General features: G+C 42.9%; 1 pseudogene; it reads left to right on the top strand.

Moving 5' to 3' along the window:
* Window positions 1-1,729: 1,729 nt before the first annotated feature.
* Window positions 1,730-7,858, top strand: LOC125342973 (annotated as a pseudogene).
* The last annotated feature ends 19,432 nt before the right edge of the window (window positions 7,859-27,290 follow it).

Genomic DNA, 27,290 nt, shown 5'->3' on the forward strand with positions numbered 1-27,290 from the left:
AGTTGCAATAGTACTTGCCTCCTATACATATATATATATAAAGGCCAGAAGTTGTTCAAGTGGTAGAGTGCTAGCCTTGAGCAAAAAGAAGCCAGCGACAGAGGCCCTGAGTTCAAGCCCCAGGACTGGCAAAAAAAAAAAAAAAACCCAAAAACCAAAAAACATTGGGCAGGTAATGTTGTTGTGCAAAGTCGTGAGACCACCACCAAGAAGACCACCGAGACTCAGACATTCCGAAATGCAAAAGCAAGGCAAGGCTTTATTTAAGCGAGCTGCAACTCGGGCCTCGTCCTACCCACCGACACAGCGGAGGTTAGGAGGAAGCCCCGAGCTGCGATTACACAGGGCTTATAAAGGCAAAAAACAAAGTTACAACAATCAGGTGTGCAAGCAAGCAAGATTAGGATACAGGTACAAATCTGATTGGCTCAGGGTTCGAGGCACCCCAGGGGTGGTCAGAGTTAAGCATTCCCAGCGGTTAGAGTTCTAGACCAGGACTGGGCCCTAATGGGCTTATCCTGGGTCTGCTCACAGGGCCTGCTTATCTCAGGTTCACGTGGTAAAGGGGTTCACGTGGTAAAGTGGGGCCTGACTTCAAAGTCTGACACTTCAATGTGGCTTAGTGGTAGAGTGCTTGCCTAGCATGCATGAAAGCCTGGGTTTGATTCCTCAGCACCACATAAACAGAAAAGGCCAGAAGTGGTGCTGTGGCTAAAAAGGTGTAGTGCTAGTTTTGAGCAAAAAGAAGCCAGGGACAGCACTCAGGTCATGAGTTCCAAGCCCTCAACTGGCCAAAAACAAAATCAAACAAACAAAAAATAAATAAACAGAATTTGTGATGAGCAGACATGTCTTTTGAGAATACCCCGGGCTGTGAAATGTGGCTTAGTGGTAGAATGCTTGCCTAGCATGCATGAAGCCCTGGGTTCGATTCCTCAGTACCACAGAAAAGGCCAGAAGTGGCACTGTGCCTCAAATAGACTGCTAGCCTTGAGTACTGAGAGGCTCAGGGACAGAGCCCAGGTCCTGAGTTCAAGCTCCAGGACTGGCACAAAGAGAGAGAGAGAGAGAGAGAGAGAGAGAGAGAGAGAGAGAGAGAGAGAGACCAAAGGATGCCCTTCAAGCTTGAAAGCAAGTGACCCCAGATGATAATACAACCAAACACACACACACACACGAGCATAAGTCAAGGAAATTATGTGCTCACAAAGGCATTAAATGCATAACTTTTTCTTTTTAAAAAATTTGTTGAGGGTCTGGGAATGCAGCTTAGTGGTAGAGTGCTTGTCTAGCATGCATGAAGCCCTGGGTCCGATTCCTCAGTACCACAGAAACAGAAAAAGCCAGAAGTAGTGCTGTGGCTCAAGTGGTAGAGTGCTAGCCTTGAGCAAAAGAAGCCAGGGACAGTGCCCAGGCCCAGAGTTCAAGTCACAGGACTGGCCAAAAAGCAAAATTGTTGAGCCAGGATCCGGTGGCTCATGCCTGTAATCCTGGCTACCCAGGAGGTTGAGATCTGAGGATCGCAGTTCAAAGCCAGCCTGGGTAGGAAAGTCTGTGAGACTCTTATCTCCAATTAACCACCAGAATAACAGAAGTGGTTTTGTGGCTCAAATAGTAGAGCACTTGAGCTGAAGAGCTCAGGGACAACACCCAGGCCTAGAGTTCAAGCCCCATGACCGCCCCCCTAAAAAGTTGTTGGGGGAGGGGAGGAGGAGAATGGTGACTGGGTGCTGACACTGGCCCTGCCATCTGCTACAATGTGTTCCTCATGATCTGGTGCCACAGGAACACCACCTTCACAGATGCCAAGGAATTGAGCATCGTATTGGAGCTGAAGTACGCTGTTGAGGGCCTCCTCAAGAGGCCACCGGATGAGCAATGACCAGCTTCTAGATCATGGGAAAACACTGGACAAGTGTGGCTTCACCAGCCAAATAGCATGGCCACAGCCTTTGAGGCCCTGCACATGCAGCCCTTTTCCAGCCCACCAGACCTTCCAGATGTGATGAAACCTCAGAACTCCAGAGGCAGCACAAGCTGTGCAGTAAGGACCCCAGGCATGTCCCCAGAGGCCCATTCCCCCACCACCAATAAGAGATTTAGGTGTCAAGAACGATTTGTTAGTCAGGTGCTGGTGGCTCACACCTATAATCCTAGCTACTCAGGAGGCTGAGATCTGAGGATCATGGTTCAAAGCCAGCCCGGGCAGGAAACTGTGAGACTCTTACCTCCAATTAACCACTCAAAAACAAACTGGAGCTGTGGCTCAAGTGGTAGAGCACTAGCCTTGAGCAAAAAGAGCACATGGCACGGGCTGGGAATATGGCCTAGTGGCAAGAGTGCTTGCCTAGTATACATGAGGCCCTGGGTTCGATTCCTCAGCACCACATATACAGAAAATGGCCAGAAGTGGCGCTGTGGCTCAAGTGGCAGAGTGCTAGCCTTGAGCAAAAAAGAAGCCAGGGTCAGTGCTCAGGCCCTGAGTTCATGGCCTAGGACTGGCCAAAAAAAAAGAGCACATGGCATGTATTAGTCGTACAAGATGGGGTTAATTGTGACATTTCCATACATACAATACAATATACCCCATCACACTCACCCGCATCCCTCCTTCTCACGTCTTAAAACAATTTCAAAAATTTTCCTTGTTCTGTTTTTTTTTTTGCTTGTCCTGGGACTTGAACTCAGGGCCTGGGCAGTGCAGTCTTCATGAGCATCAGCTTCTTCTTCTTCTTCTTCTTCTTCTTCTTCTTCTTCTTCTTCTTCTTCTTCTTCTTCTTCTTCTTTTCTTCTTCTTCTTCTTCTTCTTCTTCTTCTTCTTCTTCTTCTTCTTCTTCTTCTTCTCTTCTTCTTCCTCTTCTTCCTCTTCCTCTTCCTCTTCCTCTTCCTCTTCCTCTTCTTCTTCTTCTTCTTCTTCTTCTTCTTCTTCTTCTTCTTCTTCTTCTTCTTCTTCTTCTTCTTCTTCTTCTTCTTCTTCTTCTTCTTCTTCTTCTTCTTCTTCTTCTTCTTCTTCTTCTTCTTCTTCTTCTTCTTCTTCTTCTTCTTCTTCTTCTTCGCCAGTCCTAGGGCTCAGAGTCAGGGTCTGAGCACTGTCCCTGGCTTCTTTTTGCTCAAAGCTAGCACTCTACAAGCATGGGCAGAACTGTCTGTGAGACTCTCAACCACCAGAAAGCCGGAAGTGGCACTGTGGCTCAAAGTGGTAGAGTCTTAGCCTTGAGCTGAAGAGCTCAGGGACAGTGCCCTGGCCTGGAGTTCAAGCCCTATGACTGACAAAAAAATAGCACTTTATAAAATAGAAGTCATGATTATATCAGGGATTAGATCCTAGTAGAATAAGTGATGAAATTATGATGACCTTGGTTTGACAGATACTTTTGCTTGATTAAAAAAAAAAATAGGTATGAGTTTTGCTCTGGTGGTATGAACTTCAGTGGATCTACCTTGTGGTATTCTGGAGTAGCCAAGAGAGTGGTGGTATCATTTCCTGCCTTACTGTAATCTTTTTACTGTTCGATGAATGGTGGCGCAGATGCATGTGTGAATGAATGTTAGTTGCATGGCTTCGTGGTTAAGATGAGACTCGAGGTCAGGCTGCATTTCCCCATTGCAATGTATGTGGGAGCTTAGTGGCCCTTCTGGATCTCATCCTAGTCCTCAGCACTCATGTTGTCAATGTCTCTGTGCTCATTCCTGGCTCTTTCTTCAAGTACTTACTTGTCTGGCCCTAGTCTTTCAGTTTGCCCCTGTTGCCTCAAAGAATTCAGCTTAGTCATTAGGATGTTGATCATTTTGAAATCTGAGAAAACGATTAATGTCATGCTGCTTCTATTTTCTTTCCCTCTTCAAAGTCATCTATGTGGCAATATTGCTATATATGTGAAGCAGAAAGAGTATATATTATCCTCAGTTTGGATGAATATCTCTGACACACTCTAGATTCTGTTTTTAGAGGAACACAGCAGCCAGGATACATAAGGCAATGGGGCTTGGAAGTGGTATCTAATGCATTTTTCTTAGGATCTTCCACTTGAGGATAGAATACAGATCTAAACACTGTCCAGCTATCATTGCACATGGCAGTGAGGCCAGCAAATGACAATGCCCTCTCAGTGTGAGACACTTCAAATAGGCAATCTTTGCTCTGATTTTCCTCAGTATACTAGCCAGGATTGTATGATTTGCTTAGTGTCAAGTGAGACTGGGAACAGGGCATATCTCTTGAAACCTGGGACAAAGGTGTTAATTCTGTGGTTCTCAGAGGGAGTTCTGCTTTGTGGAGCTTTTTCTCTGGAGCTTGGACCTCCCTATCATATTTCCTGAAGTGCTAGAGAGCCTGTCTGATTCCATAGCTGATCTGTGATGTTTTCTGCCACTGTGATTGGAAGAGATTGCAACCTAAGGTCTGGGAAGATTGGGGCAATGAAGCTTCCTCCTTGTCCCTCAGCAAGGGTATAATGGCTCTTCATGTACTTCACTTAGCTTTTGATACATGAAAGCAAAAACTAGTCTTCCACTATTCACTGGTTTACCACTGCTCTAAGGACCTCAATCATCTCATCTACCTGCTGAGAAGTCAAAACGAGGAGCAGGCAAAGGAAATGATTTGTTTGTGGAAATTTACTAACTACAAAAAGGAAGACTAGCCAGGTGCCCCTGGCTTGCACCTGTAATCCTAGCTACTCAGGAGGCTGAGATCTAAGGATCACGGTTCAAAGTTAGCCTGGGCAGGAAATTCCGTGAGACTCTTATCTCCAATTAACTACCAGAAAACTAGAAGTGGCACTGTAGCTTGGGGATAGTGCTCAGGCCGTGAGTTCAAACTCCAGGACTGGCAAAACAACAACAACAAAAACCTATCCCTGTGAAATCTTTGAATTACAAGGACAAAGAAAAGTTCTTTTTTTGGTAAACTTTTTTTATTGTTTTATGCTTATATGCATAATTTTTAAATTCTGTCTTCACTTGGCTTTTAGGTATTTTTTTCTTTTTAGTCATAAGGCTTGAACTCAGGGCCTGGGTGCTGTTCTTGAGCTCTTTTGTTCAAGTCTAGCATTCTACTCCTTGAGTCACAGCTATACCTCCAAAGAAGAGTTTTGAAAAAGCTTACCCCCAAAAAAGGTTACAGACAAACTGGGCGACAGTGGCTCGCATCTATAATCCTAATTACTCAGGAGACAATTCTGAGGATTGAGGTTCAAAGCCAACCCAGGCAGGAAAGTTCATAAGACACTTATCTACAATTAACTACTCAAAAACCTTTGGAGCTGTGGCTCAAGCGGTAAAGCAATAGTGCTGAGCAATAGCTTAGGGACAGTACCAATGCCCTGACTTCAAGCCCCAGGACATACACACACACACACACACACACACACACACACACACACACACTTACAGAAGGAATACATTCTCTTTTCCAGCTGGGTTTAGTCAATAAGGAGCAGGGATGAAGGTTGGAGGCAGAGAACAGCAAAAAGGGAAGCTATTTCTCTACCTTCCTCTCTGCCTCAATATCATGGGTTGCAGTAACATTTATTTCTTTGATCTTCCAGCTTCAGGAGAGTAGTGGCTTCTAGCTATTCATCCATTATTTGTATAATTTATTCCTTGAATTATTATAGTCTTACTTATTATGCTTTATTTAAATATAATTTTATTGTTATTATTAAGGTGCTATACCAACAGGTTGCCATTATATAAGTCAAGTAATGAGTACAAGTCTTTTTGGACAATGTCATCCCTTCCTTCACTCTCAGTTTCCCTCTCCCATCTCTGCCTATAAGTTGCATAGTTCATTTTCCACATAGTGCGTACTGAGTACCATGGTGGACTTTTCTCAATCTCCCTCCCTCCATTTTTGTGACCCTTGTTTTTGTTTTTTGAAATTAAGTCTCACTATGCAATCCATGCTGGGCTAGAACTTCCAATCTTCCTGTCTTTGGGGTGCTAGGATTATAGATATTTGCCCCCATGTTTGGCCTATTCACTCTATTTTAAATACACAGAGTAGTTTTTCCTTGCTGATTGGACTGTGACTGAAAATATACAAAGGAAAACAAATTGGGATTAGACTTTTCAGCCACAACACAAAACCTCCAGAATGTTGGGAGAAAATAATATTAGCTAAAATCCCATACTAGTTATAGAAAGCTGCGTCTATGGTGAATCCCAATGACTCCCACCTCCTGATGTTAAATCCATCCCCTTCTCTGTGAGTGTTGGTACTAATGACTTGCTGTAACAAAAGGACTGTGGCAAAAGTGATAGGATGCTACTTCTAAAATTAGGTTATAGAAGACAACTGCTTCTATGTCTTGCTCACATTCCCCCCCCACTTGCCCTTTCTGTGTAATTAGTCTGTTGTAGGGCACTACCTGGAAAGGAACCAAATCCTGTCAGCAACAATGTAAGTGAGGTTGGAAGTACAGTACATCTTGTCCCAGCTAAGCTTTGATATGAGGCCATAGTCCCAGCTAACATTTTGGCAGCAGCTTCAGAAAGATCCTGAGTTGGGACTTTAGTTGAAATATTAAGAGATTTAAAAACAACAGAGTTACACTAGTCCAGATTCCTGAACTATTGAAGCCATGAGATCTTATTTATGTTGCAAAAGTGGAATTCAAGATCAAAAGCATCCAATAAGATAAAAAGGAGGGGGCATAAATGGTTAAATCCTTGATGAAGAGATGAATTATAAATGTTTGTCTACTAAATTATTAGTGTTGCTTAATATTTAAAAAAAACTCTCAGAAATGCAAAAGATTTTCATTAAAATCACTACCAGTTGGAGATTATTGCATACCTCTCTCAGAATGTAAATGATTGACAAAAACTAAACTAGTAGACATGTTTTGAATACAATAGCCATCAAGTTTCAATGTATAACCATATATAATAGCCAACAAGTTTCAATGTATAACCATATATATTTACATACATATTTCAAATATAAATCATTTCCTGATGTTGATCAATTACATTCCTCATAGAGAAAAACTTCATAAATTTAAAGATTGAGATTGATACTTTCTCACTATAATCAAGCACAATTCATGGCTGGGAATGCGGCTTAGTGGTAGAGTGCTTGTCTAGCATGCATGAAGCCCTGGGTTCGATTCCTCAGTACCACATAAACAGAAAAAGTTGGAAGTGGTGCTGTGGCTCAAGTGGTAGAGTGCTAGCCTCAAGCAAAATAAACTCAGGGACAGTGCTCAGGCCCTGAGTTCAAGCCCCAGGACTGGCAAAAAAAAAAAAAAATCCAGCAAAATTAGAAATAATAAAAATTGGTCAACATATTTTTATGAAAGTATGGGTATATATACAGAATTTAGTTTTATTCAGTAATAAAGAAGAGTTAGATGCCAATGGCTCATGTATGCAATCCTAGCTACTCAGAAGGCTGAGATCTGATGAGATTGCGGTTAAAAGCCAGCCTGGTCAGGAAAGTCAGTGAAACTCCAATTAGCCACCAAAAAGCTAGAAGTGGAGCTGTAAAGTGTAAAGCACTAGCTATGAGCATAAAAGCTGAGGGATAGCATCTAAGTCCTGAGTTCAAGCCCTAAGACCAGTATTAAAAAAGAGAGAAATTACATCATTTGCAGAAAAATGGATGGAATTGGATATTATCATGTTATCTGAAATATGTCAGACCAGACAAATCTTGAATATTTTCTCTCTTATGTAGAAACTAGACTTTTTGTTTAAGGTGGGTACTGGTGGCTCACACCTATAATCATAGCTACTCAGGAGGCTGAGATATGAGGATTGAGGTTTGAAGATAGCCCCAGCAGAAGAGGCTGTGAGACTGTTATATCTAATTAACCACCAGAAAACCCGAAGTGCACTGAGTCTCAACTGGTAGAGTACTAGCCTTGAACTGAAGAGCTCAAGGACAGCACCCAGGCCCAGAGTTCAAGCCCCATGACCCACGAAAAAAAGACTTTGCATCAAAAGAGTCCTACATTAAGCAAAAAGGGTACATCCTAGTATCTCCTCTTATTCTATCATTATCCTTGGGTATCCTACTGGAAGAATTACTTCAACTAACACTTGGACTCCGGAGTACTAAGAGTTTGTGGCACTAACCATGGCTCACACTCCTTCCAGGTAGACAATTAAATCTTCCTTTTTTTAAAAAAATTTAATTTTAGGGCTGGGAATATGGCCTAGTGGCAAGTCTGCTTCCCTTGTTTACATGAAGCCCTGGGTTCAATTCTCCAGCACCACATATATAGAAAACGGCCAGAAGTGGCACTGTGGCTCAAGTGGCAGAGTGCTAGCCTTGAGCAAAAAGAAGCCAGGGACAGTGCTCAGGCCCTGAGTCCAAGCCCAGGACTGGCAAAAAATAATAATAATAATTTTATTGTCAAGGTGATGTACCAAGGGGTTACGGTTACAGTTACATACATAAGGTAGTGAGTACATTGCTTGTCTTATTTGTTACTTCTTCCTTCATTTTTCTCCCACCTTCCCTGCCCCACCCCAATTACATCTTTCCTGAAGTGAGGACTGAGTTGCACCTCTCTGTCTGGCAATAAAAAAACAGTTGCATCTTGAAAAAGAATATTCAATCTCGTAAAACTCTCACTTCTTTTGTCTGTATTCAATTTTCAAATTTGTTTTGCAAATAGAATATATGCAGATCTGCTGAATGGACATTTAGGGTCTGTTAAATGATAAGCAAAAGCAGTAGTATTCAAGGGCTACCTGGGATGGCAAAGCCTTTATATCAAATGGTTTTGATATAAACCTGCCTCCACTGTCCTCAACAAAGTTGAAAATTTTAATGAGTTGAAAGTTTAAAAGGACCAACCTTCAGAAAACAAGAGGACTTTTTATTAGCTTGAAGTTTCTGTGTCTCCTTTCCAAAGCAGAAACTGTATTGGGTTTGTTTGTTTTGGGTGCTGGTCCTGGGGCTTGAACTCATGTCCTGGGCAGAAGGGAAAAAAGTTTTTCTGTTGCTTAAATGAAGGTAAGTCTCATAAACTTTCCTGCCTGGGCTGTCTTTGAACCTCAGTCCTCAGCCTCCCGAGTAGCTAGGATTACAGGAGTGAGCCAGAAACAGTACTTTGGGTAGTATAGTCTGGCCTGGACCCAATGGACAGAGGATCAGGACACATTCCTTATACTGAGTGCCATGTCTGAGGATGCAAAACTTCAGTGTTCCTGCTGTGCAGACAGTGGACCTTCCTGCCAGTTTCAACAACTGTTTGACTGGGCATTAATGAAACAGGAAAAGCTTGTGTCTTTCTATTACTCTGGGGTTCTGTGATAGTATTTAGTAACACTCAGTGGGATATACCTCACAATATCCTGTTTTTTTTTTTCCTGAAAATAATTACAGAAATATTTATGGTTCATGTGCTCCCCTGTGCTTTGTCTAGATTAGATTCTAGTCATTATTTATACATCGGATGTGGAGATTTGGCAGAATAATTCTTCCATCTTTTGATTTCAGTGAGAGGTATACAAGAAAGTGTGTTCTAGATAGTAACAATTATTCTGCACTTCAAGGGCAGCTCATCTGATTGGAAATTTACTGGAACTGTAAACAGATTTCAAAGATTTCAAATGCAAAAAATATCTATTAGAGCTGGTATAGGGGAGCATGGCTCAAATGATGAGTGCTTAAATAATAAGCATGAAATCCTGAGTTCAAACCCCAGTGCTTTCAAAACAGGGGGGAGGGAATGAAAAATAGCCTTTAATTTTATATGGAATAATTGATATATTTGGGGTAATATATATTTGCTGCTTGGGATTTAATCCAGCCTCACCCAGGTAAGGAGATACATTGCAATTAGGTTACCTCCTATATTTTAAAGTTTCTAAAACTTAGCTAGTAGAATACTTAAGATTATAATGTGGCAAGGGGAGGGTGTTCTCTTGCCTGTAAGGATTGCCACCCAGGAGAGATTCAGGACTGCTGCTCTCTAACCCAGCCGGGAGAGAGAGGACTGAGTTTTAAACCCAGGCGCTAGTGGTAGGAATGGGGAAGTAATTCACATTTATGGCTCATATATTTCTAATTGATGGTGTGCACGCGGCTTCTCACTTTTGTTCTGTGACTAGGCGTTCCAAACAATACAGGAATAAAGATAAGCTCCGCCGTATGACGGGCATATTAATCGTAGAAGAGTAAACGTTTAATCTAGAGTGCCCAGATCTTTCCAAACCTTTAGATCGAAAGGAGATCACAGAGAATTATCGCACCCCTCTTCACTCAGATAAGTGCCCGTCGACTGAGGCACTCCAGGGGAAGTCTGGACAAACAGCAGTAAAGGGCCTTCAGTCATGGAGACGCCATAACGGCACATGGAGCATAATGGCTCTAAGTGGCTTTTAGCAACTCTTTGTTACACGGATCGTGTGAACGTCACCCTTCTCGCTGCGCGGCAGGCTGAGGGCTCAGTGTCACTTGCACCACTTGATCGCTCGGTGGGACGTCGGCAGAAAGGAGGACAAACCCGGAGGCCAGGGCGGCGGCGGGGGCGGCGGCGGCGGCAGGCGGGGCGGGGCCTCACCATCTCGAGCCGGAGGGGGAGGGGGAGGAGGAGGCAGCAACAAAGGAGGAGGAGCCGGCTTCAGGGTAGGCGATGCCGGAAGATGCGGGCCTGCTGCTGCTTTAAAGCCCGGAAAACCTTAGTTCCTCCCTGGTGTTCTGCTAGCTCAGCCGGGGGCCACTGGCTTCGCTGTCCCCCTCCCTGTCAGTCAGCTCTTAGTGACCCTCAGATCTGCCACTCCATGCCAGCTCCGCTCCAGCCTGTCCTAAACTTCCGCCACGTCCAAGCTGCTCTGTTTTGTGTTGTTGAACATGGAGTCTCTCGCTTGCATTTGAGTAAAAAACTCAGGAACCATGCCCAGGCCCTGAGTTCAACCCCACGACCAACATTAAAAAATAACACAAAACAGATAGGATATGTCCAGGCACCACTCGATCATGCCTATGGTCTTACCTACTCAGGAGGCTGGTATCTAAAAATTATGGTTCAAAGTTAGCCTGGGCAGGAAAGTCCATGAGAGTCTTATTTCGAATGAAGTACCAAAGAATCCAGACATGGAGCTGTGGGTCACGTAGTAGAATAATAATCGTTTTTGGTTTGTTTTTTCCCCCCTCCCAGCAGTGGGGCTTGAACTCTGGGCCTGAACCCTCTCCTTGAGCACCTCAGCTCAAGGCTAGCACTCCACCATTTGAGACACCACCACTTCCCGTTTCCTGGTGGTTAATTGCAGATAAAAAGTCTCGCAGACTTTCCTGCCCAGGCTGGTTTTGAACTGCCATCCTGATCTCAACCTCCTGAGTAGTTAGGATTACAGGCAGGAGCCACCAGCCCCTGGCTAGAGTGCTAATCTTGAGCAAAAAAAGCTGAGGGACAGTGCCCAGGCCCCAAGTTCAAGCCCATGATCAGCATGAAAAGAAAATATACATCATTCGAATTAATAATTCTTCATATTGTAGTCTAATCTGATTCAAATAGAAGTACTTGTTCACAAGCTCATGTGTTCAAGAATGCTTTTTGTAAAATTGTTTGTGGAGGCAAAGCGAAAACCACCTGAACATTTTGCAACAAGAGAATGACATACCCGTACTATGTAATATGATAGACCTGTGAAAATATTTTAGGCATATACTTTATAAATCTTCAAGAAATTCCATTAAGTATTACAAAAGGGGAAAAAACATGGAAGAATGCTGTGCATAGTATGATCCTTCTTGTGGTAACAACCAGTAACAATGATAACAACAAAAACTGTGTTTATTTTTAGTATGAGCAAAGACTAGAGAAAACATAGAAAATAGTCTACCTAGGAGGTAAATTGTAGGAAGTACCAGTAGGGAAATAGAAAAACGAGACAAGGCAACAGGAAGCCAGTGCCACATGCCTTAGTGTACAACTGGTCATTGTGCTCAGCTGGGACTCAGTCCTACTGAGGACTTTTAGACAATGATGAGATACACCTGTCTCAGTACTCGGGCTGTAATGAATTCGCCAGTTACTTTGGTATCTCAGTCAGGATTGCTTCTTATTTCAGCTACATTGGGAGAATTTCAGAAGATTTCACTTAGCCACTTCTATCATAATGACTTCTCCTTTGGTGAAGGAACAATTTGAGGGTTGTTTAACTACTGAGTATGGGCATTGTACACTCACACCAGAGAAATGATTACAGAATAGGTCTGTGGATTTGATGGAGTCACAATCACACAGGAGCCAACACTCCAATTCTTACTCAATACATCTCACTTTAATAAAGTCCTATGATAGTGCTTTGGCTTTCCTGATATCAACCTCTCAAAATATGGCTACTCATCTTTCCCCCAATATCTAGTTACACTGATAAAAAGTCTTGGTTCTCTTGAGGAAGAATTGCTGATATAATAACTTTATATTGTTGTGCCAAGTCACGAAACCACCACCAAGAAGACCACCGAGACTCAGACATTCCGAAATGCAAAAGCAAGGCAAGGCTTTATTTAAGCGAGCTGCAACTCGGGCCTCGTCCTACCCACCGACACAGCGGAGGTTAGGAGGGTGCCTTGAGCTACGATTACACAGGGCTTATAAAGTCAAAAAACAAAGTTACAACAATCAGGTGTTCAAGCAAGCAAGATTAAGACACAGGTACCAATCTGATTGGCTCAGGGTTCGATTCTAGGGGTGGTCAGAGTTAAGCATTCCCAGTGGTTAGAGTTCTAGACTGACTGGGCCCTAATGGGCTTGTCCTGGGTCTGCTCACAGGGCCTGCTTATCTCAGGTTCGCGTGGTAAAGTGGGGTTTGCGTGGTAAAATGGGGTTCACGTGGTAAAATGGGGCCTGACTTCAAAGTCTGGCACTTCAATATATTTGCTGGGACATTTCAGGGTCTTTTCTTGAGGGGGCCTGGTTTTCTCTGTACCCAATCAGCTCTGAAACTCACAATTTGCTTAGCTCTGAGGCCAGAGAGACAGAAAGAGCATGTTTTTTTCCCCACTATAGCAACTGACATTAGTTTCCGGCTCATCAATTCTTGTCATCATTTTTTGTTAGTTTTGTGGAGTGCCTGAGATTAAATCCAAGACCCTTCACATGGCAAGCATTCAGTGTCCCATTGAACTACAGTCTCCAGCCCAGAGTTTTCTAGTTTTATAAGCAATATGTTTTCTTCTGTTAAGAGCTAAGTTGTGCCTCTGCTCCTTCTAATTCACATATCTAATTTCCAATAGTTCAGAATGTGACCATATTTAGACATGGAATCGTTAGGAGAAAAGGTAAAATGAGGTCAAGTAATTTGGTCCTAATCCAGCATGATTGGCGTAAAAAGAGGAGACAAGGGCACAGACAACACATAAATAAAGAGGCATTAAATATGGGAAAACACAGGAAAGAGGAGGCGAAGGGACAGGCACTAGAAGAAACTGTTCTTACTGATATCTTGACCTGGGACTTCTAGTCCTAGAACTGAGAGAATAAGTATCTATTATTTAAGCTATTTCTCTGTTGTGTTTTGTTATGGCAGCCTGGTAAATTAATGCAACATCTATTTTCCATCTTGTCCTATCTTGTCATAGTTTGTTAGCTGTCTCTAAAGACTTCTACAGGTCAAAGTTCCATCTTTGCCAGTTGAGACTTTCTGCCCATTATAATTCTTACCTTTCCCTTGACTCTGACAGCTAACTGCTGCTACCTGTCATCTGCTATTTTAGAATCCAGTCACCCACATTAACACCAAGAAATCTAATTACATAGATGTATCCTCTATTATGAATCCTATGTCATAGTGACAGCCACCATGGGAATCTTTACCATTACCTCTAACACATTCCTTATTACCTAAACAAAGGAATGTCCTCTGAACATTTGTAGAGGACATTCTCAACCTCTGTGCACTCTGCTTTCACAAAAGTAAGCCATTCTAATTTGCTAACATTTCAGAGCTTTTTGACATTTTTCTCTGTTGAGGTAGTTCCAAGAAGTTCACTTTACTTACTCTATAGGCATGATTGCTTCCAAGTTTCATGGAGCTTTTCCAGTATGATACCAGGGCAGGATGGTAAACCCTAAGTGGTGAGGGAGATGGTAAACCCTAAGTGGTGAGGGAGCATTCCATTATCTATGAATACTCTTATATCTAGCCTTATCTGGTCTGGTACCTACTGATCCATTACCAGTTTATTCTCCCAACTCCTGCAGAAACAGTGTAACCAAATCCAACAACTGGTGAAGTCTCTTTTCTTTTTTTGTTATTTTTGTTTTTTTTTTTTGGCCAGTCCTGGGCCTTAGACTCAGGGCCTGAGCACTGCCCCTGGCTTCCTTTTTGCTCAAGGCTAGCACTCTGCCACTTGAGCCATAGCGCCACTTCTGGCAGTTTTCTGTATATGTGGTACTGGGTAATTGAACCCAGGGCCTCATGTATACGAGGCAAGCTCTCTTGCCACTAGGCCATATCCCCAGCCCCGTGAAGTCTCTTTTCTCTGATGGTAGAAATGGTATTTCCTTTCCTAAGTATGATCGTTAATCTTGACTGTCACTCTGGGAATTGCCAGGGAGGCCTCTGGGTGTGTCTGTGATGATGTTTTCAGAGAGGATTAACTAAGGAGGGGGAAGCCCCACCTTGAATGTGGGAACACTAGCCCACAAACTGGAGGCCCAGATAGAATAAAAAAGGGGCAAAGGGAAGATACCTTTAAGGGAGGAACACAAAAATGTAACTTCTCCAACATTTAAAAGGCTATCTACTGAAGTGAACTCCAGGAAATGGAAACACTGTTTTTTGTTCTGTTAAAAGGTAGCTGGGGAGAAAGTCAACAGCAGAGGCATTGTCTCTGCTTTCTGGATGCCATAAGAACTGCTATGCCCTTCCTTGCCCTCCCTGCTAGGATGGACTGAAACATCTAAAAATATGAGCTAAAATAAGTATCTCCTCCTTTAAAAGTATTTGTCACAGCAATGGAAAGTTTGATTGTCTAACACACAAAAAAATGGTACCATAGAAATGGGCTTGTTAAGCCAGGCTATAATTTTCACTACTCAGAAGGCTGAGATCTGAAGATTGTGGTTTGAAGCCATCCTGGGCAGAAAAGTCTGAGTCTCTTATCTCCACTAAACCACCAAAAGAGCCAGAAGTGAATCTGTGGCTCAAGTAGTAGGGTGCTAGCTTTGATGCTAGCACAATAACTCGAGGTCAAGCTCCAGGACCAGAAAAGAAAGAGACAGACTGACAGAGAGAGAGAGAGACAGAGAGACAGAGGCAGAGAGGCAGAGAAAGAGAGAGAGACAGAGAGAGTTGTTGCTATAACTAAACCTGATAATGTGATTCTTAAGAATTTGGAGGAGGGGGGCTGGGGATATGGCCTAGTGGCAAGAGTGCCTGCCTCATATACATGAGGCCCTGGGTTTGATTCCCCAGCACCACATATACAGAAAATGGCCAGAAGTGGCGCTGTGGCTCAAGTGGCAGAGTGCTAGCCTTGAGCAAAAGGAAGCCAGGGACAGTGCTCAGGCACAGAGTCCAAGCCCCAGGACTGGCAAAAAAAAAACAAAACAAAGAATTTGGCGGAGGAGGAAGGGGGCTGGGAATATGGCCTAGTGGCAAGAGTGCTTGCCTCGTATACATGAGGCCCTGGGTTCGATTCCTCAGCACCACATATACAGAAAATGGCCAGAAGTGGCGCTGTGGCTCAAGTGGCAGAGTGCTAGCCTTGAGCAAAAAGAAGCCAGGGACAGTGCTCAGGCCCTGAGTTCACGGCCCAGGACTGGCCAAAAAAATAAAAAATAAAATTTGGAGGGGCTGGGAATGTGGCTTATTGGTAGAGGGCTTGCCTTGCATGCTTTGAAGCCCTGGGTTCAATTCCTCAGTACCACATAAACAGGAAAAAGCCAGAAGTGGCACTGTGGCAAAAGTTACTACTAGAATTGAGCACAGAGAGGCTCAGGGACAGAACCCAGGCTCTTCGTTTTTAAACCCAAAACCAGAAAAAGCAAGCAAGCAAGCAAGAAAGCATTTAGACATGTTTAGAGATACAGGTCAGAAAAGGCATAGAGCGCCTTACTGGCAATTAATAATAGCTGGTAGTAGTTCAGAAGACTAACATGCAAATAGACATGCACATAGTAATCTACGCTTATGAGGTTTCAAGGACTCTATTGCTAATTAGACTAGAGGCCATTTATTTAATATCCTAATAAAGAACTGTCTGCACTTTGCACATACCCTGAGACTTTGTGGAAAGCTGAGTATAAAGAAGGGAAAATTCAAATTACTCCAATATTTTGGCATAGGCATGGATAGTTGTTTCTGTATGCACGTGTGCTGGTCCTAGGGCTTGAACTCAGAGCCTGGGAACTGTCTCTGGAAGGGTTGATTTCTGCCCTATTCCCCCAGGTCAAGCAAAATACCAGGCACACACAAACAGAAAAGGCTGTGCTTTTCTTCCCCAGGCTAGTGCTCTACCATTTTGAGCCACAGCTCCACTTGGGTTATTCTGGTGGCTAGTTAGGGATAAGAGTCTCATGAGGGGCTGGAAATATGGCCTAGTGGCAAGAGTACTTGCCGCCTATACATGAAGCCCTGGGTTCAATTCCCCAGCAACATATATACAGAAAATGGCCAGAAGTGGCGCTGTGGCTCAAGTGGCAGAGTGCTAGCCTTGAGCAAAAAAAAAAAAAAAAAAAAGCCAGAGACAGTGTTCAGGTCCTGAGTCCAAGCCCCATGACTGGCAAAAAAAAAAAAAAAAAAAAAAAAGAGTCTCATGGGTACTTTCCTGACTGGACTGGCTTTGAACCTAGATTCTTAGATCTCAGCCTCCTGAGTAGCTAGGATTACAGGCATAAGCCACCAGTGCTTGGCTTGTTTCCAGGTTCTTATTTGGTTGGGAAGGTACTGGGGTTTGAATTCAGGGTCTCATTTGAACTCAAGGTCTCATTTTTTGCTAGGCAGGTCCTCTACCACTTGAGCCACACCCCTATCCCTCATTTTTCACTTTAGTTATGCTTTGGATAATATCTTATATTTCTGCCTGAGGTCAGCCTGGAATAGTGATCATCCTCCTGTGTAACTGAGATCCCAGGAATCTACCACCGTGTTCAGCTAGTTGGATGACATGTGGTCTCATTCACTTTAGTATTACCCTCAAACTATGATCCTCCTGCTCACCACCTCCTGAGTAGATTTGATTACAGTATGAGTCACCATACCTCACCCTGTTTCCAGGTTCTTGTCACTGTCAGAATGAGAAGTCAGAGATGAGACAAAGTAAGGAATTGAGAGAATACTTCATTATATACACACTCAAGGGTTGAGTGTAGGCTTTTCAAGAGTCACACTTTATAATCTTTCTTTGGTTGGCTTTATACAAAATCTGGGGAATGTTGTACTAGGTTATATAGGTTGTACCCTATCCCAAACTCAGCAATTGTAATGCAACAGCATGCCAGGTATATCCCCACTCTACTTATATTGGTAATGAGGTCCTTGTGTTTTGTTGTTGTCAACTGTGGGGCTTGAACTCTGAGCCTGGCCTCTAGTCTTTGAGCCTCTCTGTGCTCAAGGAGAGTGCTGTACCACTTGAGCCACAGCACCACTTCCATTTCTTGAGTGGTTAATTGGAGATAAGAGTTTCACAGGGAATTTTCTGCTCAGTCTGGCTTCGAACTGCAATTCTCAGATCTCAGCTTCCTGAGTAGTTTTACAGGCGTGAGCCACCAGCAACCAGCTTGAGGTTCTTGTTTTTCAGCCCTTCTTCAAGTGATCCAATTTCCAAATTCTATATTGAGGATTTTACTTTAAAGGACTACTTCTGGTACCAACTGTCTTACTTTGAATAAAACAGACCCAGAGATGAGTATTAGAGTGTACATGCTTAATCTGGGAGGTGATTCCAGGTTGTAATAATGAAAGGAAATGAGAAGAGGAAGCAGAGGAAAACAATGCAAAGTCTATTAGTGAACTGGTTAGGGCTGTGGGCAAGTGGGATTCAATTCTACTGGGATCATAGAAGGAGTAAGTAGAATATGGCCTCCGAGTTTTCCAGCTGAGGACTAAGAAAGCTGAAATAATACGTTTTCCTTCCATAATACATTTTCCTTCCATTCATATTGTTATGCTTTGAATGTGAAGTGCCTCCAAACGCTTAAAATTTGAATAGTTGGTCCCCAGTTGGTGGCACTATTTTGGGAGTTTTTGGAAACTTTCGGCGGTGAGGCCCAGTTGAAGTAAATGAATCACTGGAGGCTGCATCTTAGGCCTTTTTTTCTCTTTTTTTTTTTTCTCTCTGCTTGCTGGCCACCCTAACGTATTCGCTTTGATTTTTTCCACCTTGCCTGCTATAATGCTTTTCCACATGATGGCCCAGTGGTAGCCCTTGGCCGGCCAACCAACCATGGACTGAAACCTCTCAAACAATGAACCAAAATACCAATACCTCCTTGAAGTTGATCTGGCAAGTATTTTACCACAGTAACAAAAGTCTAACAATACATATCAGTCTTGGATTGAGGGTTGTTCCTTTGGTCCTTATCTCACTGGCACTTGTGGCCTGACTTGTCCACTGGCTATGCATATACTTGTGGAAAGAAAATCCTTAGGCAAGGGTGTTTTCTGTACAAGGCCACTGGCTTATGCAGAAACAATGAAAGCCTGGGGTTTATTGGAAGGAATATTAGTAGATTTGACTGCAAGAGGTGAGAGGACAGCCTGGCATTGGTGGCTCACGCCTGTAATCCTAGCTACTCAGGAGGCTGAGATCTCAGGATCCTGGTTCAAAATCAGCCTGGGCAGGAAAGTCCATGAGACTCTTATCTCCAGTAAACTACTTAGAAAAAGCTGGAAGTATGAAACTGTAACCCCTCTGTACATCACTTTGACAAAAAAGTAAGAAATTAATTTTTAAAAAGAAAGAAAAAGCTGGAAGTAGTGCTGTGGCTCAAGTGGTAGAGCCCTAGCCTTCAACAAAAAGAGGTTCAGGGGGTCTGGGAAAAAAAGAGGCTCAGGGACAGTGTCAAGCCCTGAGTTCAGGCCCCAAAACCTGCAAAAAACAACCTGAGGGCTGGGAGTGTGGCTTAGTGATAGAGTACTTGCCTAGCATGCATGAAGCCCTGGGTTCAATTCCTCAGTATCACATAAACAGAAAAAGCCAGAAATGGTGCTGTGGCTCAAGTGGTAGAGTGCTAGCCTTGAGCAAAACGAAGCTCAGGGACAGTGCTCAGGCCCTGAGTTCAAGACCTGTCAAAAAAAGAAAAGAAAAGAAATCCCTTTATACAATGAGATAATATATAGCTCTATAAACAAGGAGATTGATCTTAAATATAGTAACATGAAAAAATATTTATGATTCATCAGTAAGGGAAAACGCAGTTCGCAGAAGGGCATGTTTCATATGACCCAGTTTAAGTGTAGAAAATGAATTGAAGCTTACTGCCCTAGGGAAGGTAGAACACAAAGAACTGAATTCTTGGTTTGAATAGTTCCAGAACACATTTCTATCTCATGTCTATTCTCTTATAAAGATTTTTCTTATATATTAAAATATTATTTTGAATTCTTATAATCAGTAACTGTGCCTTCCATTCATTAAGATCTCTGTTCAATGCTGTCTTCTTAGAGCTACCTAATTTGGCCATCCTATCTAAAATCGCACTTGCTCTATTACTCTTCCATTCTCTTCTTCCACTTTATCTTTATGACATTATATGTTTGTTTGTTTTATCTATCCTTTCAAATGTAAGTCTCATCCCATGAAACCACAAATCTAGGTGGTTCTGATCTGAGCTGTTAAAGTGTCTTTGTTTAGGAACCACTTTTAATATTTAGAGTAGTATGTAGAATGGTCTCCAAGCCAACAGGGAGCCTATTAGAAATGCCAATTATCAAGTCCCACCCCAGGCCTACTGAATCAGAAGCCCTGGGAGCCAGTTAAGCAGTCTGTGTTTTAACAAGACCTCTAGGGAATTGTGGTGCCTGAGAACCAGTGAATTTAGGTAGATATGGAGACCCTATATAGAACCAGCAACACTTTTCCATGGCTTATTTAGCTATTGTAACTTCTAGTGCTAAAGAAGTCCATAGCAGATACCAATGCTGTTAGCATTTCCCCAGCCTCAGGTCCTTACACGTCCTTGATATAGTATCAGTGACTGGTACTCTATTACTAGTCAGGCTACTTTGTGCCAAGGTAATGGCATTGACCCCTTTCTACCTTGGAGGAGACAGTGGGTTGTCCTGTATGGAATCAGTACATACTTTGGATTTGAGTTTGCCTTGCCTGCTTATACTGTGTCTGTCCAATTCTACTTGTTTTCTGCATTAGGTTCCACTCTCCAGTAATCCCTTTTCACCCTCAGATCCAGTTTCTTGTTCCCTAAAGAACACAATTTGCAACAACTGCTTGCTAGGGGGATGTGGGACACTTATAATATGGCATGTGCTGAATGATGTTTTCTCAAATTAATACCCATGGTGATTTGAAATGGGATGCAATTGGAGGGCAAAGCTTTGGGAAATCATATGGCAAAAGCAGTTAGTCCCTTTGCTAATAACAATGATGACTGCAAAGGGTATGGCTAGGCCTAAGTGTTTCTGAAAACATTAGTTTACACCGAAAAGAGGACAAACTGAAAGCCTTGAATTCACAGCTCAAATCACAGTCCAAAAGCAAAGGGCACCGATGCCAGTATTAAAGTAGTCTTTAGTCTCCTGGAGCTACACAGAAGATACACCTGGAGATCACGCTCAGGGACTGATTATAGATATTACAGAGGTGTACTATCAATTAAAGGAATAGCCTTGTCAAGACTCTCAGGGCAAGTTAAGAGTACTCCTGGGGAAAGGATAGCACCCTATCATATTAGGTAGAAATATTTAGCATAAATACATGAGGCTGAAAAAAATTTTTATCCCCCAAACCCCCTCATGTAAATGTCTTTCACTGCATAAAATCCCTTAAGTGAGTTACACCAAGTGCTTGCCTCACAATACTGATGTGCTTCACCACCTGCCAATACCTCATTGTCTGTACTCTCATAAGAATTATTAGCTCTCCACATAGCTCAGGTGCATAAATGCCCAAGGGAAAGGGGAAGTTGAAGTGAATTTATTATGAACTATCTGTTATGTCCTCCTTCTTTCAACTGTACGTAGGACTGTGTAATGAGGTGACCTATTGCCTTGCTTTGCCCAGAACTTGAGTTTCCGAGGTTTTGGTATTTTCTTTTCTTTTCCTTTTGTTGCCAATCCTGAGACTTGAACTCAGGGCCTGGGCACTGTCCCTGAGCTTCTTTTTGCTCACAGCTAGCAATCTACCACTTGGGCCACAGCACCACTTCTGGCCTTTTCTGTTTATGTGGTGCTGAGGAATCAAACCCAGGGCTTCATGCATACTAGGCGAGCACTCTACCGCTAAGCCACACTCCCAGTCTGGTTTTAGTATTTTCAACTTTAAACCTAGTACAGTCATAGGAAAATTGATTTGGCTACCTACTGGAGGGTACCACCTTCACTAAGAAAAATACATTGGTAAAAGATTGGGAATATAGAGTAATTATTGAGTACTTGCCTAGAATGCATAAAGTCCTGGGTTCAATCTATGAAAATACAACCAACTTATTGAAATGAACTCCAGGACATGGAAAAAAAGAGGTTTCAGTCTTTGTTTCTGTTTCTGTTTTCTTTTTGTCTTGTTTGTTCATCTATCTTTGGAAGGGTAAGGGGAGGAACAGAAATGGAGGGACAAAGAGTGAACAAATGCAGCATTGGTACTTCCTAGACACTATGTTGGAAATGAACTATATAACTTGGGGGTAGGGATGGGAGAGAAAAACTAGGAAACAGCTAGGGAAGAGGTGACATTGTCAAAAAAATAAATATACTCTTAAGCCAGGTGCTGTTGGCTCATGTCTGTAATTCTAGCTACCCAGGAGGCTGAGATCTGAGGATGGCAGTTGGAAGCCAGCCTGGGCAGAAAAGTACCTGAGATTCTTATCTCCAACTAACCACCAGAAAACTGGAAATGGCACTGCGGCTCAAATCAGTAGAGTGCTAGCCTTGAGGGAAAAGGCACATGGGCAGTGCCCAGGCCTTGACTACAAAAAAGAAACAAACTATGTGTGTGTGTGTGTGTGTGTGTGTGTGTGTGTAGTCTTCACTTATGTAACTGCATCCCCTCTGTACATCATCTTTATAATAACAATAAGAAAATTAAATTTTAAAAAGTGCAACCAACCAAGTTAAAAAAAAAACACATTGGTGAGAGTAGTAACATCATCATCATCATCATCATCATTATTTTGATACTAAGGTTTGGACTCAGGGCCTTGTGCTTGTTAGGCAAGTGCTCTATTTTCACTCCTGGCTTTAGTGTTGTTCAGATAGAGTCTTTTGCTCTTGGTTAAGCTGGCTTGGTACCATAATCCTCCTACTTCAACCTCCCATGTAGGTAAGATCACTGATGTGCACTAACTTGATCACTGAGATAGGGTCTTGGTAGCTTTGGGGGGGGGGGGGGCTGGGACTGCCTCGCATCATCCTCCAGTCTCTGCCTCTGAAATAGCTAGGGTTATAGGTATAAGCCATATGCACCTGGCATACATCAATATTACTTAAAAGCTCTGTGAATATCATTTGTGGGCCTGAGATGAAGGTGTGAGTTGCTTAACTGGAACTAGGCTCCAGGGTTTCCATTGGAACCATAGCATTCTAAAAGGGACTCTCCAGGTAATAGCACTTAACTATCAGCTCTAAAGTGGGTGAATTAACATAATAAAGCATGGGGGAAAGGATGGTAATCAGAGTGTTTACAGTTTCATAGATTGCACTGGGGTATTATTGTTGATGTCTCCAATAATGAAATAGATACAATATAGAAGCAAAAAAATTCTAGACTCAGTAAGCAGAAACTTGGCTGACTTACCAGACCTACTAAGTGAGTTCACAGATAGGCAGCCCCTCCATTAAGAGGGAGACTAGATCTCAAAGAAAGTGTCTTAACTGCAATTCTATCACAGATAGGCTCTGCAAATCATTTTCCAAGTCTTCCTCAGACTAAGGCCTCTAACCATTTATTAGAAGACAATGACCAAGAAAAATCATTCCTATAACCTTCTGAGAGTTGGGCTGAGAATGTGGCTTAGTGGTAGCGTACTTGCCTAGCATGCATGAAGCCCTGGGTTGGATTCCTCAGTACCACATAAACAGAAAAAGCCAGAAGTGGCACTGTGGCTCAAGTGGTAGAGTGCTAGCATTGAGCACAGGGAGGCCCAGGGACAGTGCCCAGGCCCTGAGTTTGAGCCCTAGGACTGGCAAAAAAAAAAAAAAAAGGTAGCTGGGTGCTGGTGGCTCATGCCTGCAATACTAGTTACTCGGGAGGCTTAGATTTGAGGATCACAGTTCAAAGCCAGCCCAGGCAGGAAAGTCCCTGAGACCCTTATCTTCAATTAGCCTCCAGAAAATTGGACATGGCGCTATGCCTCAAATGGTATAGCATTAGCATTGAGCTGAAGAGCTCAGGGACAGCACTTAGGCCCAGAGTTCAAGCCCCAAGATGAGAGAGAGGGGGGGGGGGGGAGGGAGGGAAGAAAGTGAAATGACCTCACCATGCATCCTTTTTTAACTTGTCTGTTTATCCAATGGGAAATGTCACAGGTGGTAGGGCCAATCTCAACTGTGGTTCAATCTTTACTGAAACAAATGAACACTGCCTGGGCTGGGGATATAGCCTAGTGGCAAGAGTGCCTGCCTCGGATACACGAGGCCCTAGGTTCGATTCCCCAGCACCACATATGCAGAAAACGGCCAGAAGCGGCGCTGTGGCTCAAGTGGCAGAGTGCTAGCCTTGAGCGGGAAGAAGCCAGGGACAGTGCTCAGGCCCTGAGTCCAAGGCCCAGGACTGGCCAAAAAAAAAAAACAAAAAAAAAACAAATGAACACTGCCTAAGTCCTCTAGTGCCTTAGCAAATGTTATCAGTAAAGATAAAAATTCTAGGGACAGTTCTGCCATTTTGAGGGAGTACCTGTTGAGCATGACAGAAGCCCTGGGTCCAATTGCCCTTTCTCTGTTTTATCTCATGGCTCTCTTCAATTCTGTTGATTTTTTTTTTTTTTTGGTTGGTTGGTTGTGGGGCTTGAACTCAGGGCCTGGGTGTTGTCTCTGAGCTTTTGTGCTCAAGGCTTGTGCTGTACCACTTTGATCCACAGCTGAACTTCCAGTTGTCTGGTGGTTATTAATTGGACATGAGTCTCATAGACTTTTCTGCCTGTGCTGGCTTGGACTGTCATCCTCAAATTTCAGCCTCCTGAGTAGCTAGGAGTCGGTGGGGCTCAGGTGACTTTTTAAAAAAAAAATCATGCCTAGTCCAGAAGGAAATTAGCTGTCTTTTAAACATCAATTACATTGATGGCATTCTAGTGATGAGCAGGAAAAAATAAGCATCAACGATGCATTATGGCCAAAGCATTGGAGATATACTCCTCAAAGTTCACGTACTTCTTATATGGAACAAGTTTCTAGGGGTCCCTGGTCTAGAGAATGTCAGCATATCTCCTGTAAAGAGCTGGGCACTGGTGGCTCATGCATGTAATCCTGGCTACTCAGGAAGCTGATATTTGAGGATCACAGTTCAAAGCCAGATGGGGCAGGAAAGTCCATGAGCCTTTTATCTCCAATTAACCACCAACCCCTCCAAAAACAAACAAAAACAAAACAAAACAAACAAAAACAAAAAATTCGAAGTGAAGCTAATGTTCAAATTGGAGAGCACTAGTTTGGGGCAAATAAAAGCTCAGAGAAGCCAGGCACTGGTGGCTCATCCTTGTAATCCTAGCTACTAAGGAGGCTGAGACCTGAGGATCGTGCTTCAAACCTAGCCTAGGCAGAAAAGTCCAGGATACCCTTATCTCCAACAAACTACTCAGAAAAAAACCAGAAGTGGCACTGTGGCTCAAGTGGTAGAGTGCTAGCCTTGAGCAAAAAGAAGCTTAGTGACCATGCCCAGGCCCTGACTTAATAAAAAAAAAAAGTGAAATTGCTTTTCTTGTATTATCTACTACAAAAACACCCATCCACCCATCTTCAGTGGGCCTCTTTGGGTTTAGGAGACAATATATGCCATATTTGGGCAGACAGTTCTGACCTATTTACGAAGTAACCTGTAAAGCTGCCAGTTTTGAGTGGAATCTAGACCAATAGCTAGGCAGTAAATGTGGACTTCAGTGCATGCTGTCCTGTTACTTGGGCTTTATGACTCAGCATACTTGTTTTGGAAGAGGCTATGGCAGAATCATTCTGCAAAGCTTAACAGAAGCCGTACAGCCCTCACCCTTGAGTTGAAGCAAGCCCATGCTTTCCTTGCTGAACAATTATTCTCCTTTGAAAGGCAGCACCTGATTTGTTCCTAGACCTAGGAGCTGATCAATTCAATACTCAAACTACAAAAATAAAGGGAATTTATTTGGGTTCATAGGAATTGCAGTTCAGAAGGCAGGTTCTGGAGGCTCTTGTTCTGAAGAAGGAAGAACAGGGGAAAACATTTACTTTGAAAAGGAAAAAGAGGTCTGTGACTGATAAAAGAAAAAGAATGTATAAACAGAATGGAATTATCTTTCAAGCAAAGTTAGGTAACCTCTTGATAGGCATCTTTAGCTTCTTGGACCAACATATTTGTCCAAATCTTAAAGTCATTCCAGATGTCCATGATGGCAGTGTGATTGCGACCAAAGTTCACTTTCCCAGCAGCAAGTGAAATCTCACAAGGGTCAAAATGGTATTCCCACAGTTGACCTCCAACTCCATTGTTTTCATTGAAACCCTCCCCAATGCTGAGGGCCCATAAAGACTGAATTTCTGACCATGGAATACCAAGAGACAATGTGACCTGAACTGCCAAATATGAACTGGATATTAGAAGATAGATCCCATCACCAAATTATTAAATGGACATTGCAGGGCTGGGAATGTAGCTTATTGGTAGAGCATGATGCCCTGGGTTTGATCTCTCAGTACCACATAAACAGAAAAAGCCAGAAGTGGCGCTGTGGCTCAAGTGGTAGAGTTCTTGCCTTGAGCAAAAAAGAAGCCAGGGACAGTGCTCAGGGCCTGAGTTCAAGCCCCAGGACTAGCAAAAAAAAATCTCACAGATTTTCCTGCACAGGCTGGCTTTGAACCACGATTCTCAGATCTCAGCCTCCTGAGTAGCTAGGATTAGAGGCATGAGCCTCCAGCTCCTTGCTACTTCTGGGTTTTTTTTTTTAATGGTTAATTGGAGATGAGAGACTCACAAACTTTCCTGCCCCGACTGACTTCGAACAGCGATCTTTACGTGTCAGTGTCCCAGTAGCTAGGATTACAGGTGTGAGCCACCAGTGCCAGGCTGATAGTTTTACAATACTGTAGAGCCAAAAGCCAAGTATCTCTGAGTAATTCCCAAAGGAACTATCATAGTATGTAAAAATAGTTCTGCAAGCTCTGTGAAAAGGGAAAACCAAGTTCCCCAAGGACATCATTGTACTCAGGTCATATCATATTTGTAGCACACTGAATATGAATACTGTATTCAACTCAGTGTTTGGAAAGGGAAATCACTGGGTTGTGTGGCCACATCAGTACAACAGAAAATAGTAGCACGGTGCCTCTAAACTGGATCTAGTTTTGCCCTCCAGAAGATATTTAATAATACCAGAAGACATTGTTAGTTGTAATAAGTTGTGTAGTTGTATATGTTGCTGCTGATTTCTAGTGGGTTTAAGCTAGGAATGTTACTAAATATCCTACAATGCAGAAGATCTCCTCCTAAACATATACACAGAGAATGATCTTGCCTACAATATAGAAAGAGCCCAAGTTAGGGGACTCTGTGTGGTAGATAATACAGAGCAATATTTATAAATAGCAAGTTACAGTTTATATAAATACTAAGTTAGGGGCTGAGATGTAGCTTAGTGGCTTGCCTATCAAGTGCAATGTCCTGGGTTCAATCCCTAATACCAAAAACGAAAATACAAAAAAAAGACATAGGGGCTGGGAATGTGGCTTAGCAGTAGAGTGCTTGCCTAGCATGCATGAAGCCCTGGATTTGATTCTTCAGTATCACCTAAACAGAAAAGGCTGGAAGTGGTGCTGTGGCTCAACTGATAGAGTGCTAGCCTTGAGTAAAACAATCTCAGGGACAGTGACTAGGCCCTGAATTCAAGTCCCAGGACTGGTAATAATAATAATATTAATAGTAGTAGTATAGCAAGTTAGAAGGTTTTTTTGTACCACAGACGCTACCATGTAATAATTATTTCAAAATTTTCTAGGAAGCATGATGGAATAAGTTTGTATATATT

This window comes from Perognathus longimembris, chromosome 28 (assembly GCF_023159225.1).
Source record: "Perognathus longimembris pacificus isolate PPM17 chromosome 28, ASM2315922v1, whole genome shotgun sequence".
NCBI lineage: Eukaryota > Metazoa > Chordata > Mammalia > Rodentia > Heteromyidae > Perognathus > Perognathus longimembris.